The sequence below is a fragment of the Mesoplodon densirostris genome, chromosome 17, assembly GCF_025265405.1.
Source record: "Mesoplodon densirostris isolate mMesDen1 chromosome 17, mMesDen1 primary haplotype, whole genome shotgun sequence".
Lineage (NCBI taxonomy): Eukaryota > Metazoa > Chordata > Mammalia > Artiodactyla > Ziphiidae > Mesoplodon > Mesoplodon densirostris.
In genome coordinates, this window is record NC_082677.1 from 2,654,753 (window position 1) to 2,670,537 (window position 15,785).

General features: G+C 46.1%; 1 protein-coding gene across 1 annotated transcript in view; it reads right to left on the bottom strand.

The window, feature by feature from the left end:
• Nucleotides 1–15,785, bottom strand: part of MIPEP (mitochondrial intermediate peptidase) — a 144,120-nt gene that overhangs the window by 24,279 nt on the left and 104,056 nt on the right. The gene's annotated exons all lie outside the window — the stretch shown is intronic.

The following is a 15,785-nucleotide window of genomic DNA, read 5'->3' on the forward strand; positions in this document are numbered from 1 at the left end:
TGGTGAGGCTGGGCCCAGTGCAGGGAGGCACGCAGGCACCCGCAGACGTGCCTGTTATGTGGCGCCCTCGGGGCCCCCTCACGGGGGTTACTTTCCACGTGGTGCACACTGGGAGGACTACAGCGTGTCCCCTCAGAACCCTCATGCCGAGCCCCGATCCCCAGGACCTCGGAGTTAGCCTGTCTGTGGAGACGGGCCTCTAGGGAGGTGACGGAGGTAAAGCGAGGCCGCCGGGCGGCCCCAGGCCACCAGGGCTGGACACGTAGGTCCTCGTGCGACGGGGGAGACCACGCCAGGACGGGGCAGGAAGGCGGCCTCAGGAGAACCAACCCTGACGCCGGACTGTTCTGTATAGGTTCACTGCCCCGGACTCGCGTCTGGCAGAAACAGAGGGAGGACGCCCGGACACACGGCGCAGCGTCAGCAACGGGCAGCACGCGCGTCCCCCGATTCCGGCCTGCTGGGAAGCCCGGCCGCTGGGTCGGGAGAGGGCGCTCTGGCCTGGCACTGGGTGCCCTTCTTTTTGAGGACAGTGACGTTGTTACTGTAAGAAAGGCCACGTGAGTTCCCAGGGAAGGATACGCTTCCACCTGAAAACTTTTCCTACAAATACTGTTCTTTTTCTGGACCTACAAGCTGAAAACAAGTACGTTCTGGGTGGTTAGTCAAAGAGGGCTGTCCAAGTGCAAAGGCATAAGCTGCTCACAGCACAGTCATGGCACCGCTGCTAGAAAGGGTGTCGGCTTTCCAAGCGGTACGCGACTGGAAGCGAGCGCGGGCTTGCGAGCTGTGTCCCTCCGTCTGTGTGGGACGCCTCGCCCGGCCCTCTGTGAAGGCGAGACCCCAGGGGTGGGGCACCACAACCCAGGGCCGTGGTCCCCGGCTCCACGCGGCCACCGCTGGTGCTGGGCGGTACAGTCGCAAGGCTGTCACAGTAACCAGGTGCCAGCACCCGGCAGAGCAGAGGTGCCGAGGCCCGGCAGGATCCACACCTGGAGACCTGGACACAGAGAGTCCACAGCGCCTGCCTCCCAGCAGCCTCCCACCTGGACAGAGCTACTCAGGCATGGCGCACACCTTGCTGTCTTGTTCTTAAATGACAGGTTTCCATACCTCAAGGCATGCTAAATAAATTATCCCACCTGACACCTTTCATCAGCGGTCTGTAAGTTTATGGCACACTAAGACCTACAGTCCCACTGCTGTGTGACCACAAATCGCTGAACTGATCATTCAGCCTAAAGTTAAGTCCCACTTCCCTCCTTCACCTGGAAAATAAAAGACAGCATATCACTTTAAGCTCTGGAATTGTTATCCTCTTCCTTTTATCTCCAACTTCCCTTCTTCTGAAAGGGACCTTTGCCAGATGAACAAAAGTTTTCACCCATCCTTTGAAGCGCAAGGTGAGGATCTGGTCTTAAGAACAAAGCACTCAGATCTCTTTTGTTCTGACTAGAGGTGGGGACCGTCCCATCCTCACGCGAGCCCTCCATCTGTCTGTCTTGAGTTAGACAAGCTCAGCGATCCGCACTTCAGACAAAACCTTGGAGCGGGAGCGGCAGCGCGGGGTGGGGGGGCCCGTGAGCACAGCTGCCAGCTGGAGCCCTGGCGGGAGGCCCTCCAGGGATCCTCACCTGCTACAGCCCCCTCCTTACCCAGGACACTCGTCTGTCCAAATCAGAGACGGCCCAGGAATGGAAAGCGGCAAAGTAGCCAGTCACTTACACCTGGTTTCAGTTTCAGACCTAGATGAGGGACTCGTGCAGAGTCAGCACCCAGTAACTACGTGTTAGAAGTTGAACGACCGAGCTAATCGTTTCTATTATCCTCTCAAATAGCACATCATTTCTCCACTTCCAGTTACACATGTATAAGTGCATTTAACTAAAATTTTAAAACCATCTTATTACCAGAATATTAAACCACGGGAGAACAGAAACGACATCACTGCTTTCTTGGTTTGGGTCACACAGAACTGAAATTTCCTTAAGAGCAAGGTCCACGAGGCTGTGCCTGTGTCTAGATTCAGCACGGGGCTGGAGAACAGCAGGAACTCAGCAGCTGTCTGCTGGACGGGTGGACAGACAGGTGGACAGATGGATGGACACTACAGGATTCTGTCACTACAGTGATGCTCCGTGTTCCCGACAGACTGGACTTTGGACTGAGATGAGGAATAACATCCAGATCACAACAAGAGGACATCCAGTGCTACAAACACATTTTGGATCTCAGGCTATTAAAAATAGCCTTTTGTTTTTTTTTAAAGAATTCTTTGACTACATTATATGACAGTTACAACTTCTGAGGCTAGTTTTGGCACCAAATGTATGGCATCTGTGTGGTGTTTCCTCATGTGTGATTCGATCTCCGTCCAGCTTCACAGACTCTAAACAAGCCAGGGGCCAGCGGCACCACACAGGCTTCACAGTGCAGCTGCTGTAATAGGACTAAAGGACAGCAAGACAGAAAGCAGCAAACTCCTGAGCTAGGCTAGGCTCTGTGGGCAGACCGCCGGGCTCTTCACATTCTCCGAGCACAATACTGCTGGCTTGTGGACTATGTCCCGTGACACCCAACCTTGGGCACCCAGCAGTGTCCATTCAACCACAATAGTGAGCAGGAGACACCCCCTCCCACCTGCCTTCTCAGGTTCGTGTTCTCTCTTTCTTAATGTTTTCCATGAAGTAATACAGACTAGTACTTCTAATTTAATAAAAAGTCCCCACTGACATTTTACCGAAACCCATGAAACAACAATGCGAAACAAACAGTAATTCTCAGTTTGGAATAAAACTGAGAATTTATTTTAGATGAAACACAGCCGTTGTGGCGGATACACTCTCAGGTGGCCTCCGTGGATGCCAGTGTGAAATCCCGTCACCGTGAGTGTGGCAGGACCAGAGCCTTGCTTCTGACCACCAGAGCTGGCAAAGGAGGCAGGATGTCACAGCCACAGCGAGTTATCTACTTGAGATGTCTGCCAGGCTGCAGACCCACTGCAGAAACCCTCCTGCTGCCCGAGGCCAGCGGCCCTGGTGGGAAGGCCCACCAGCAGGGACCCTGTGGGATCTTGCAATGGGGATTTAGGACCTGGGGGTGGCCTCTGGGGCCCAGGGGTGTCCAACAGCTGACAGGAAGCAAGAAACTGGGCACCTCCATCCTACAAGCGCACAGACAAGAATTCTGCCGAGCGACTTCCCTGGTGGCGCAGTGGTTAAGAATCTGCCTGCCCGTGCAGGGGACACGGGTTCAAGCCCTGGTCCAGGAAGATCCCACATGCCGCGGAGCAACTAAGCCTGTGCACCACAACTACTGAGCCTGCGCTCTAGAGCCTGCGAGCCACAACTCCTGAGCCTGCGTGCCTAGAGCCCGCGCACTGCAGCAAAGAGTAGCCCCGCTCACCGCAACTAGAGAAAGTCCGCACACAGCAACGAAGACCCAATGCAGCCAAAAATAAATAATTCAAATAAATAAACAATTTGAAAAAATAAAAGAATTCTGCCAAGAACCCAGGTGAAGCAGCCAAGCCCCCAGGTGAGCCGTGGGCCCGGCCAACCCCCCGACTGCAGCCTTGGGGGGCCCCGGCCCCGAGCACAGGGCGCGGCCACACGGGGCTCCACCTCCTGACGCGCGGGTCCGTGAGCTGTGTGCTGCTTCAGCCCCACGGCGACGGAAACTAACGCCGGCATCTGTTTCAACATGAGAGCCGTGTCCAGAAATACTAACAAGAGAAGTAACTGGGAGACATGGAAGGGCACCTGTATTTATTAAATGTATACCCCTGTGTCTTCATGGATATCTTTTGAGGAAGGTATTTTTACAAATGCTTCATAATTTTCAGTAAATATTTTAACAGCTTCCAGTTTACAACAGACTCAAAGCGTAATTTGGTCAAGGCTGCCGGCAGAGACTGCCCAGTACCCCTCGCCCGTTCAGAAGCAGAACTGCCCCCTCTGCCGCTCAGCTGGAGCAAGGCCTGTGGCCACAGTTCTCCAGGCCTCTGGGCTCAGGGTGGCTGTGCACCTACGTCCTGCAACCCGATGTGAATGGAGAGAACGTACTTCCCGGTGCTTCAAAAGAGCTGCTCACGCCCTCGACCTCCTTCCCCTTCCTGCTACCCTTAGAGAAGTGAGAACTGGACCCACACCTGGGACTCAGATAAGCCACATGCGGAGGAGCCGCCAGCCCACCGGCCCTACCTGCTCAGCTCTGCCTTGCTGGGCAGGAGGAAAGGAGCTTCATCTTACTTACATCACTGTATTGGGGGTCTCTGTCACAGCAACTTAGCCTGTACTCCAACAGACGACCACACAGGATTCAGGCCCGGCTGTCTGTCTAACGCAGGGCCCCTGCCTCACTGCTGCTCTGCGCTGCACACCCCGCTGCACACCCCGCTGCACACCTCACTGCTGCTCTGCACTGCACACCCCACTGCACGCCCCAAAAGCATCTAACGTGGGACCTACAAAAGCATCTGACGTGCTGCCTACAAATGTGAAAGTTGCAACCGTCTTGATTTCAATTCCTGACCCCCCAGCAGATCCCCATGCCATATTCCTGGGTTTATACTTGACACCTACAACTTGTAAATTAATTTCCATCACGTCAGCTTCAACACATATCAGAACACACCACGTAGCTATTTTCACAGCTAAAAAGGAAAGCCCCTATACAAGTTGATGTAAGAGCGAGTATTACACCAAGAATAAGTTAAAATGCCGACACTGCTGGACCAGGGGGAGGACTCGGGGACGTGCGGGTGGGTCAGCACTGACATCGGCAAGAATGTGGCTGAAGCACAATGACACCAATCCTAAGTATGACAATAGTTACAATGTTAACACTGCTCTCCAACATATAAAAATACGCAGCAGCCACAAATCCGTCCTTCATGTTACCATAGAAGTCTGAATAATTTCCAAAGTGCCCATGTGAGAATTTTATAAGATCCCAATGGCAACTAGAAACCATTTTCTCTGCTAATGGCAGACTTACGGCTCATTTTAAGGAGACTAGACCCAGTCTTATAAGAAAAAATGACTTCTAACTACCTGACCGAATCTCTTCAGGGAATTAATAGTAACACAAAACATTAACCGTCAACTCTATTTATATATAAATATTGAGAAAAAAGCTCTGCAGAACAAAATTTAAAACCCCCTGGAAATACCTGTATGTGTCTATCAAAAGCAAATCCATGAGCAGAACAAAGATGTAACCAATTCACATGGAAATGCATTTATTAGATGGAACATGGGAAGGTAACGTTAATCTAATTAAATGAGATAATTAGGTGAAAAGCAATAAACAGAACTGGAAACTAGACATGCTGGGTTTTTTCTTCCTAATCAAAGCTCCTTAATATTGCTTTTCCCCTTGCCTGTAACATCTCAAGGAAAAAATGGCAGATTCTTCATTTTAAAGGAACCCGTGGTCAAGTAATAAGGACTTCCACAGAAAAAGAGAGCCTCTGTGGTCAGGAGGGCAGCCCAGGGGAGCAAGGTGAGCCTCCACAAGGACAAGACACAATCCGGAAGCTCTGGTGTTGGTACTAAAACAACCAAAACACACTCACAAAACGGCAACAGTAAGTCCGTACCTATCAATAATTACTCTAAATGTAAACGGATTGAATTCGCCAATCAAAAGACACAGATGGGCTGAATAAACTAAGAACAAGACCCAACAATATGCCGCGTTTAGCTTTAGTCTTTTCAAGGAACTAGAAAAAGAAGAACAAATTAAGCCCAAAGTCAGCAGAAGGAAGGAAATAACAATCAGAGCAGAAATAAATGAAATAGAGACTAAAAAGACAATAGAAAAGATCAGTGAAACTAAGAGCTGGTTTTTTGAAAAGTTAAACAAAATAGACAAACTTTTAGTTAAATTCACTAAGAAAAAAATGCACCAAGGAGTCAAATAAAATTAGAAATGAAAGAGGAGACACTACAACTGATGCCGCAGAAATACAAAGGATCATAGGTGACTACCATGAACAATCAGACATCAACAAAAAGGACAACCTAGAAAAATGGATCATCCAGAAAACTCTAAGAGGAAAACATAGGAAAATACTCCGTCACTTGGCCTCGGCAGTGATTTTTTCAATTTGATACCAAAAGCAAAGGCAATGAAAGCAAAATTAAACAAGCTGAGCAACATCAAACTAAAATGCTTCTGAAAAGCAAAGGAAACCATCAACAAAATGAAAAGGCAGCCTGTGGAATGGGAGAAAATATTTGCAAATCATATAACAAATGATATATGATATCATTATATAATATCTAAAATACGTGAAGAATCCATACAACTCAACAGAAAACAAACAATCTGCTTAATACAGGGCCAGAGGATCTGAAGGCATTTTCTTCCAAAGGAAACTAACAAATGGCCAACAATTACATGAAAAGATTGTCAACATCGCTAATCATTACGTAAATGCAAATCAAACCCACAATGAGATATCACCTGACACCTGTCAGAATGGCTTAATAATACATACGTTAAAAAAAAACAACCAAGAAGAGGGACTGCTACTGTCTTCATGACTGCGCAGTTCAACAAAGGCGGCGGGGCCACCGTGGAGGCCAACTGGAAAAGATGGGCGTGTCCTTCGTAGACGCGGGACTTCCTGCTCGTGCATGAAGAAGCGAGCACAGAACAGGAACTCCGCGGCAGGGAGACGAGCCAGGAGCAGGGGGCGGGGCCGGTACCGAACCGGTGGGAGCAGGGGCCCCCGCAGCTCCGCCGTCCCCGCTCCCAGGGCCCCTCAGAGGTGTGCGACTAGTGTCTCCAACCTACCGGCCGGACGCCCCCTCTCCTGTGAGGTCAAGCTGAGGTACAAAGAGGGGAGGACACCTGGAACCGTCTGATGTCAACTAGGGCTCAGCACCTCCTGCAGCCAACAGGCCAGGGACCCGGGAGCTTCCCCGCCTCGCTCTGCACGCCGGCTGTCAGGAACCTGCGCGGCTCCCTCCCTTCCTCCCTCCGTTTCCATCCCAATGACACTGCAGCTCCAGGCCTTCTCCAGCGGTGATGATGGAGCACTGCCGACGGTGGGGGACACGCGAGGTCTCCCCCCAGCCCGCCGCATCCTCACGGCCGCGGGGAGCCTGTGCTGCCAGCGCCCTCCTCTCTTGCTGGTTGGGGCCCTGGCGCAGCGTGTCCCCGGTGTCAGACCACAGTCCTGGGCTCAGGGCCACCGCCACCAGCATGGTGCCCCTCTCCCCTCTGTTCTCTGGTCAGCACCCGGATCATCCTTGTGGACGGGCTGGGGAAGGTGATCTACGGACGCAGGGACGAAAACACACTTGCTTCATATTTTCAAAATACTTTCCCAGTTCCAAAGGAGTTTTATCGTGCCCTCAGTCTCCACAGAGAGAAAACTGGAGAGGCCGTTGCTCCTCCCCTGACCTCCTGGAGACCTTGCCATCTACACCGGCAGCGGCGGCCGGCACCTTACCCACAGGTGCGCACGTGCTCGCGCTCCCCGCCGGGGAGCTTTGGTGTGATGGCTCCAAAGTCATCCACCTCTCCATGCACAGAGGAGCCTTCACAGACACCGCCCTCACGGCCACACTGCAGCCGGGGAGGCGGACGCTAAACAAGGGCCACCCGGCCTGGCACTGATCACTGTGAGACTCCCGGACCCTCACCTTGACCACGCCCGCCTGGCAGGGCTGCCGTGCGGATTACACGAGGGCAAGTAGGGGAGAGGCCGCACTGTGCCAGTCGGGGGGGCCTCCATTTATCAGCCACAGACCTGATCCTCCACAGTCGGGGACAACACGGGGACCAGCACGGTGTCCTCAAGAGACAGTCACGGAAAGCAGGTAAAAAGGTAGGAAAATTAGAACCAAACTGCTGTAATTTGGACATAACTGACATCTGTAAATCCAAATTCTCTTTCTGTAATTAACTAGTTTCAATAATCCCTGAAATTATTAAGATGTCAACAAATAGGTAAAAAAAATAATGTACTGACTATACACACACACACACAGAGTCAATTTCTGAAGTGACAAAACAAAAGATATGTACCCAACTACCTTGGTTGGAATAACTGCCACTTTGCAAACTCACTTCCTAACTCGCACGGTGAAAGGTCCCTCTGCATCATATTAAAAGTATATCTGCTATTAACTTTCATTTGTGTTGCCTATGATGTGTTAATACAAAAGGTAGACGTGTGCAGTGAAGAAATATGTCTCACTAAGGGTGATGCTCCTGGTGAGATGAGACTGAGTTACAGAGAGGTAAGAACACGCTCCCCCTTGGAGCACGCAGTCCCTGCCCCGCGTGTAAGGCAGGCCCTGGGCCCCTGCCAGAAGTTCCTTGAGCGGCAGCACAGAAGTGCAGCCCAGGGCTCCCGATGCTATGTCATCTGCAGGTCGTGTCACTACCTGCATTTTGTACAGAGTAACTGACATAAAGCTCGTGACTGACCCACTGAAACTACCAGGCTGCCTGCTTTCAATCAACATGGCGTCGGTCCTCCCCGATTACCTCGTCTGAAGAATGTCCAAAATCCCTGATGTAACAGCTTTCAGCAATTTCTTACCAACCCCCCCCACAAAACCCTGCTATATTTGTGGTTGAAACATATGGAAAACCTGGGTAATGCCCAACAGTGCACACTATTGCAACTCAAAACAAGTGCTGGATAAAATGAATCAACACCTAAGTATTATTATAAATTTCATATAAAAATACTATCAGGGGCTTCCCTGGTGGCGCAGTGGTTGAGAGTCCGCCTGCCGATGCAGGGGACACGGGTTCGTGCCCCGGTCCGGGAGGATCCCACGTGCCATGGAGCGGCTGGGCCCGTGAGCCATGGCCGCTGAGCCTGCACGTCCGCAGCCTGTGTTCTGCAACGGGAGAGGCCACAGCAGTGAGAGGCCCGCGTACCGCAAAAAAAAAACAAAAAAAACAAAAAAAACCTATCAACTAGCATTACTTTACAATGCTATAATAATAGGTGCTACGGGTAGGCTTTCTTCTCATACCTCCTGAGTGTGAAAGTTCAAGGTGTGATCTTCCAAAGGGTCAGCTGTGAGCAGTGGCTTAAGGCTGAAATGGACTGATGGCCTTTTACCTCCTTCTAAATCTCTAGGGTACTAAGTCTCACTCCACCTCACAACAGCCAGCACACCTTCTGTGCTAGCTGACCTCCAGCTGGCCTAGCAGTTCAACGTCCTCCTCGCGGGAAGGAGCACAGCCCACCAAGTGTCCCCCATCACAGCCCTGCCCTGCCCCCCGGTGGCTGCGGCATTCACTCTGTTTAAAAATTCAGATAAAATTCACACACCATAAAATTTAATTTTAAAGTGATTTTTAGTATATTCACAAAGCTGTGCAACCATGACCGCTATCAAATCTTCATCATCCCCCAAAGAAACCCCTTATCCGCCAGCACTCACTCTGCACTCCTTCCCCCAGCCGCTGACAACCACCTTCTACTTTCTGTCCCTATGGATTTGCCTATTCTGAATATTTCATATAAATGGAGTCATAGAGTAACTGGCACTTTGTGTTGGGCCTCTTTCACTTAGCGTGCTGTTTTCAGGAGTCATCCACGTTGTAGTATGTGCCAGGACTTCATTCCCTTTTACGGCAGAATAATATTCCACTGCATGGATATACAGTATCTGCATATCCATTCATCCAGACGTCAACTAAAGTACATTTGGTTTGCTTCCACTTTTTGGCTATTATGAATAAAGCTGCTGTTAACATTAGTGTACAAATTTGGGGGCAGACATATGTTTTCATTTCTGAGTACATACCTAGGAGTGGAATTGCTGGGTCACACAGAAACTGTGTTAACTTTGAGCACTGGCCAAACTGTTTTCCAAACCTTCTGCACCACTTTGCATCCCACCAGAGGTGTATTAAGGCTCCAGTTTCTCTACATCCTTGCCAACACTTGTTATTGTCTCTTGTTATTATATCCATCCCAGCGGGCAAAAAGTGGTAAATCTCATTGTGGTTTTGATTTTGCACTTCCTTAAGGACTAATGTTGTTGAGTATCTTTTCCTGTGCTCATTGGCCATCTGTGTATCCTCTTTGGAGAAATGTCTATTGAAATCCTTTGCCCATATTTAACTGGGGTTGTCTTTTTATTGTTGAGTTATAGGAGTTCTTTATGTACTCTTGGATATTAATAACCATCAGGTATCTATTCTCCCATTCTGAGTTGTTGTTTCCCTTTCCTGATGCTGTCCTTTGACTACAAGTTTTTAAATTTTGATGATTCCAAATTATCTTTTTGGTTTTTTTGGTGATTTGTGCTTTAGCTGTCAAATCTAAGAAACCACTGCCTTATCCAAGGTCACAAATCATCACACCTATTGAGATGATCATGTAATTTTTATCCTTCATTGTATTAATATGGTGATTACACTGATTGATTTGCAGACGTTAAATCATCCTTGCATCCCTGGAATAAATTCCACTTGATCATGGTGTGTGGTCCTTTAAATGTACTGTTGAATTTGGTTTGTTAATATTTTGTTGGGGATTTTTGCATCTATGTTCATCAGGAACACTGGTCTCCAATTTTCCTTCCTGGTGTCCTTGTCTGGCTTTGGCATCAGACTAATGCTGGTTTTATAAAATTAATTTTCAAAGTGTTCCCTTCTTTTCTGTTTTTTTTGTAAGAGTTTGAGAAGGATTGCTATTTTTTTTCTTCAAATGTTTGGCAGAATTCACAGTGAAGCCATCTTCTCCTAAGCTTTTGTTTGTTGGGAGAGTTTTGATGCCTGATTCAATCACCTTACTAACTAGTAACTGGTCTGCTCAGATTTCCTATTTCTTCATGATTTGATTTTGACAGGTTGTATGTTTCTAGGAATTTATCCATTTCTTCTGGGTGGTCCAATCTGTGTGTAATTGTTCATAGTCTTCTTACAATCCTTTGTATTTTTTGTATTATCAATTGTAATGTCTCCTCTTTCATTTGTAGTATTACTTGAATTCTCGCTTTTTCTTGGTTAAGTGTAGCTAACAGTTGTCTATTTTGTTTTTCTTTTCAAAAAACCAGCTCTTAGTTTCATTGATCTTTTCTACTGTCTTTTTAGTCTCTATTTATTTCTCTCTCATCTTTGTTATTTCCTTTCTTCTGCTAACTCTGAGTTTAATTTTGTTTTCTTTTTTTGTTCTTCTTCTTCTAGTCCCTTGAGGTTTATAGTCAGATTGTTTATTTGAGGTATTTCTTTTTTCTTAAATGTGTTTATGGCTATAACCTTCCCACTTAGAACCACTTTTGCAGCATCCCATAATTTTTTATGTTTTGCTTCATTTTTGTTTAAAGATATTTTAAATTTTTTCTTTTGATTTCTTTGACCTGTTGGTTTTCCAGGAGTATGTTGTTTAACTTCCACATATCTGTGCAATTTCCAGCTTTCCTCCTGTTACTGATTTCTAGTTTTATGGCATTTTGGTCAGAAAAGATAGCTGGTATGATTTCAGTCTTCTTATATTTGCTAAGACTTGTTTTGTGACCTATCATATCTGTGCTGGAGAATGTTGCACGTGGACTTGAGAAGAATGCATATCTTGCTGCTGTTCAATGGAATGTTCTGTGTTTGTCAGGTCCATCTATATAAAACATGGCTCAAGTCCAGCGTTTTGCTGTTGATTTTCTGTCTGAATGATCTATCCATTGCTGAAACTGGGATACTGGAGTCCCCTATTATAAGGTTGTCCATTTCTTCCTTCAAATCTGTTAGTATCTGTTTAATATAGTTAGGTGCTCTGATGTTAGGTGCATATATATTTATGACTGTTATATTTTCTTGATGAATTGCTGCTTTATCATTATCTAATAACCTTCTTTGTCTCTTGTTACCATTTTTGGCTCAAAGTCTCTTCTGTGTGACCTAAGTATAGCTACCCATACTCTCTTTTGTTTTCCATTTGAATGAACGTCTTTTCCCATCCCTTCACTTTGAGTCTGTGTCCTTAAACCTGAAGTGAGTCTTTTGTAGGCAGCTTATTGTTGGGTTTTTTATTTTTAATCCTCCAGACACTCTATGCCTTTTGATTGGAGCATTCAGTCCATTTACATTTAGAGTAATTATTGATTGGTAAGGACTTTTTCATGCCATCTTATTAATTGTTTTTCTGGCTCACTTGGAGTTTCCTTGTTCCTTTTCTGATTAACTTCCTTTGTAACTTGATGATTTTCCATAGTGGTACACTTTGATTTCCTTCTCTTTATTTTTTCTGAATCTACTGTAGGTTTAAGGCTTTATGGTTACCATAAGGTTTACGTAAAACATGTTATAGATATGTCTATTTTACACTGAGAACAATTAAACTTTGATCACATAAAAACATTTACCCTTCTTTTATTCCTTTTCTTATATGTTTTTGATGTCAGAATTTACTTCTTTTTATATAGTGTATCTATTAACAAATTACTATAGCAACAGCTTTTTTTTTTTTTTTTTTTTGCAGTACACAGGCCTCTCACTGCTGTGGCCTCTCCCATTACGGAGCACAGGCTCCGGATGCGCAGGCTCAGTGGCCACGGCTCACAGGCCCAGCCACTCCGCAGCATGTGGGATCTTCCCAGACCGGGGCACGAACCCGTGTCCCCTGCATCAGCAGGTGGACTCTCAACCACTGCGCCACCAGGGAAGCCCACAACAGCTATTTTTAATACTTCTGTCTTCTAACTTTTATACTCGAGTTAACACCATGTTACAATATTGTGTATTCTGAACCTGATCATATGCTTGTCTTTACCAATATGTTGTATGTTTTTATGTTACTAATTAGCCTTATTTCATTTCAGCTTGAAGAATTCCTTTCAGGTTTAGTGATGCAAGGCAGATTTAGTGGTGATGAATTCCTTCAGCTCTTGTTTATTAGGGAAAGTCTTCATCTCACCTTCATTTCTGAAGGACAACTTTGCTGGGTAAAGTATTCTTAGTTGGCAGTTTCTTTTAGCACTTGGAATATTCATCCCATTCTCTCCTTGCCTATAAGGTCTCTATTGAGAAGACTGCTGATAGCCTTATGGGGTTGTTTTCTGTGTATGAAAGAATTTTTTCTCTTGTAGCTTTTTAAAACTTCTTTTGTCTTTGATTTTAGACAGTTTTATTAGTATGTATCTTGGAGAAGACTGTTTTGGATTGACATTTCAGGGTGCCCTGTTAGCTTCCTGAGCTTGGGTACCCAGGTCACTCCCCAGGACTGGGACGTGCTCGGCCGTTAGTTCTGTAAATCAGCTTTCCACCCCTTCTCGCCCTCTCTCCTCCCCAGGGACTCCGATGATAACTACATTACTTCTCTTGATGGTGTCCCAGTAAGTCTGTAGGATTTCTTCAGGTGTTTTTACTCTTTTCACTTTTTGGTCCTCTGACTGGATTATTTCGATTGATCTGTCTCCTGTTGATTCTTTCTCCCACTTGGTCAAGTCTGCCGTTGAAGCTCTCTATTGAATTCTCCAGTTACGTTCTCTATCTCTTTGTTGAACTTTTCATTTTGCTCTTGTACTGTTTTCTCTATATCATTAAATTGTTATTCTGTGCTCTCTTTTAGTTCTCTGAGTATCATTAGAACAATTATTTTGAGTTCTCTGTTGGACAGTTCCTGGGTCTCCATTTCTTTGGGGTCAGTTACTGAGCCCCGAGGCATACATGGCAGTGGAGGTCAGCCCCAGGGGTCTAGGCTGGCGTCTTGCAATCACGTACGTAGCTGCAGAGGCCTGAGGTGCAGTTCCCAGGCTCCACCAGGAGGGGTCAGAGAGGAAGTGGAGGGACTCAGGTGTCAGGGCACAGGTGTACCTGTGGGAGGACACTGGTGAGACCTACAGTGCTCTGCGCCGTGCTGCCCGTTGGTTTCTTTGGCGGCAGAACGTGCTGGGTTTGTCTGCAGAGCAGGTCTGTGATCCGCCATCACTCCTGCGACACAGCTGCTGCTGGCGGCCCCGGCTTCTCCTCCTGGTTCCTCGCCATCTCTGTATATCTCACCTTTGCTGGTCTGGGGTGGGTGAAACTGAAGTGGACCTTTGCACGCGTCTGAAAGGCTGCGGAGGCTGGTCACCTACCCTCCCCTCCTTTCCCAGTGAGGTGCACGCTGTCCGTCGGGGAAGCTCCCTCCGGACGTCGAGTGGGGCTGGCAGGGGGCTGGCAGGAGGCTGGCAGGATGCAGCAATGTGCAGCTGCTCCCTTCTCGTCTTGTGAGGTTTTTCTAAGGCTTTTTATTTTTATTTAACTGTTTCTGAAATTTCTGAAGTGGACTCTAGGACTCTCCCAGAGATGTTTTTGCTCAGGGATAGCTAACTGTTGATCTCTGTGGGGGACTGAGACTGGGATCTCCTACATTACCATTTTGGTGACTTTACTCTTGTAATTCCAGTCTTGATTACTACTGCTTTGTAATAAGTTTTGAAATTAGGAAATGTGAGTCCTCCAATTTTCTCTTCTTTTTCAGGAGGACCGTTTTGGCTACTCTGGGTCCTCTGCATTTCCATATGAATCTTATAATCAGCTTGTCAGTTTCTGCAAAAAAGGCAGCTGAGATTTCAATAGTGATTGTATTGAATCTGCAGGTCAACTGGGAGAGTGTTACCATCTTAATCGGTAAGTCTTCTAATCCATGAATGCAAGACATCTTTTCATTTATTTGGGTCTTCTTTAATTTCTTTCAATGATATTTTATGGTTTTCAGTATTCAAGTGTTAAACTTTTTTGTTAAATTTATTCCTAAAAATCAATTTATTTTTGATGCTATTGTAAATTAAACTGTTTTCTTAACTTTGGGGGTTTTATTGCTGGAGTACAGAAATACAACTGTGCTATTTTGCTGTTGATCTTATATCCTACAACCTTATTGAACCTGTTTTTTTAGCTCTAATAGATTTTTGTGAATTCCTTTGGATTTTCTATGTACAAGATCATGTCCCTCACAATAGAGATAACTTTACTTCCTCCTTTCCAGTCTGAATGTCTTTTATTTCTTTTTCTTGCCTAATTGCTCTGGTTAAAACCTATAATACAATATTAAATAGAAGGCAGACAATGTTGTCTTACTCCTATCTTAAGGGAAAGCTTTCAGTCTTTGACCACTGAGTAGAATGTTAGCTGTGGGTTTTTCCTAGATGCTCTTTATCAGATACAGAATCAGCACTGACCCTTGATTCCTTATCCCCAGATACTAATCAGTCCTCAAGTCCTGACAATTTTATCTCAGTACATTTCTTATATTTTTCCCTTATATACATACCTACTGTCAATGCCCAGATGTAGAAACTCATCATCTCTTGCCTGGATTGTAAGAGCTTTAGGGCAGGGTCTATGTGCATTTATTTTTGTAACCAAAAAAGTTGCATTCGTTAAACAAGATCAAGATGCTATGAAAAAGAAAGAAGATGCATCAGCTACTGGCAATAAAAATATAATCATGAACATCAAAACTAAAACCAACCAAGCCAAAAAGAGTAGGAAGAAAAATAAATGAAGGCAATCTCCCAACATAACATTCAACAAAAGCATAACAGGAAGACCTGAGGAAAGAAAGAGAAACTTGACGGAGGGACCTCAGTTCTGCTGCACGATGAACGTGGTATTTCGAACAACCCTCCTGAATGAAACAGCTGAAATGCTGGATAAAAACATATTTTGTAAAAAGATTTTGTGAATGCATTGCTGAGATAGGAGAGAATGAAATATTATCAAGATGATCAAGTAGATCATTTTTACAAATAAAAATGGATGTGTCTAAGAATATGGTAAATTCACTACATTTTTACATTTGTTTTCTCTGTTACTTG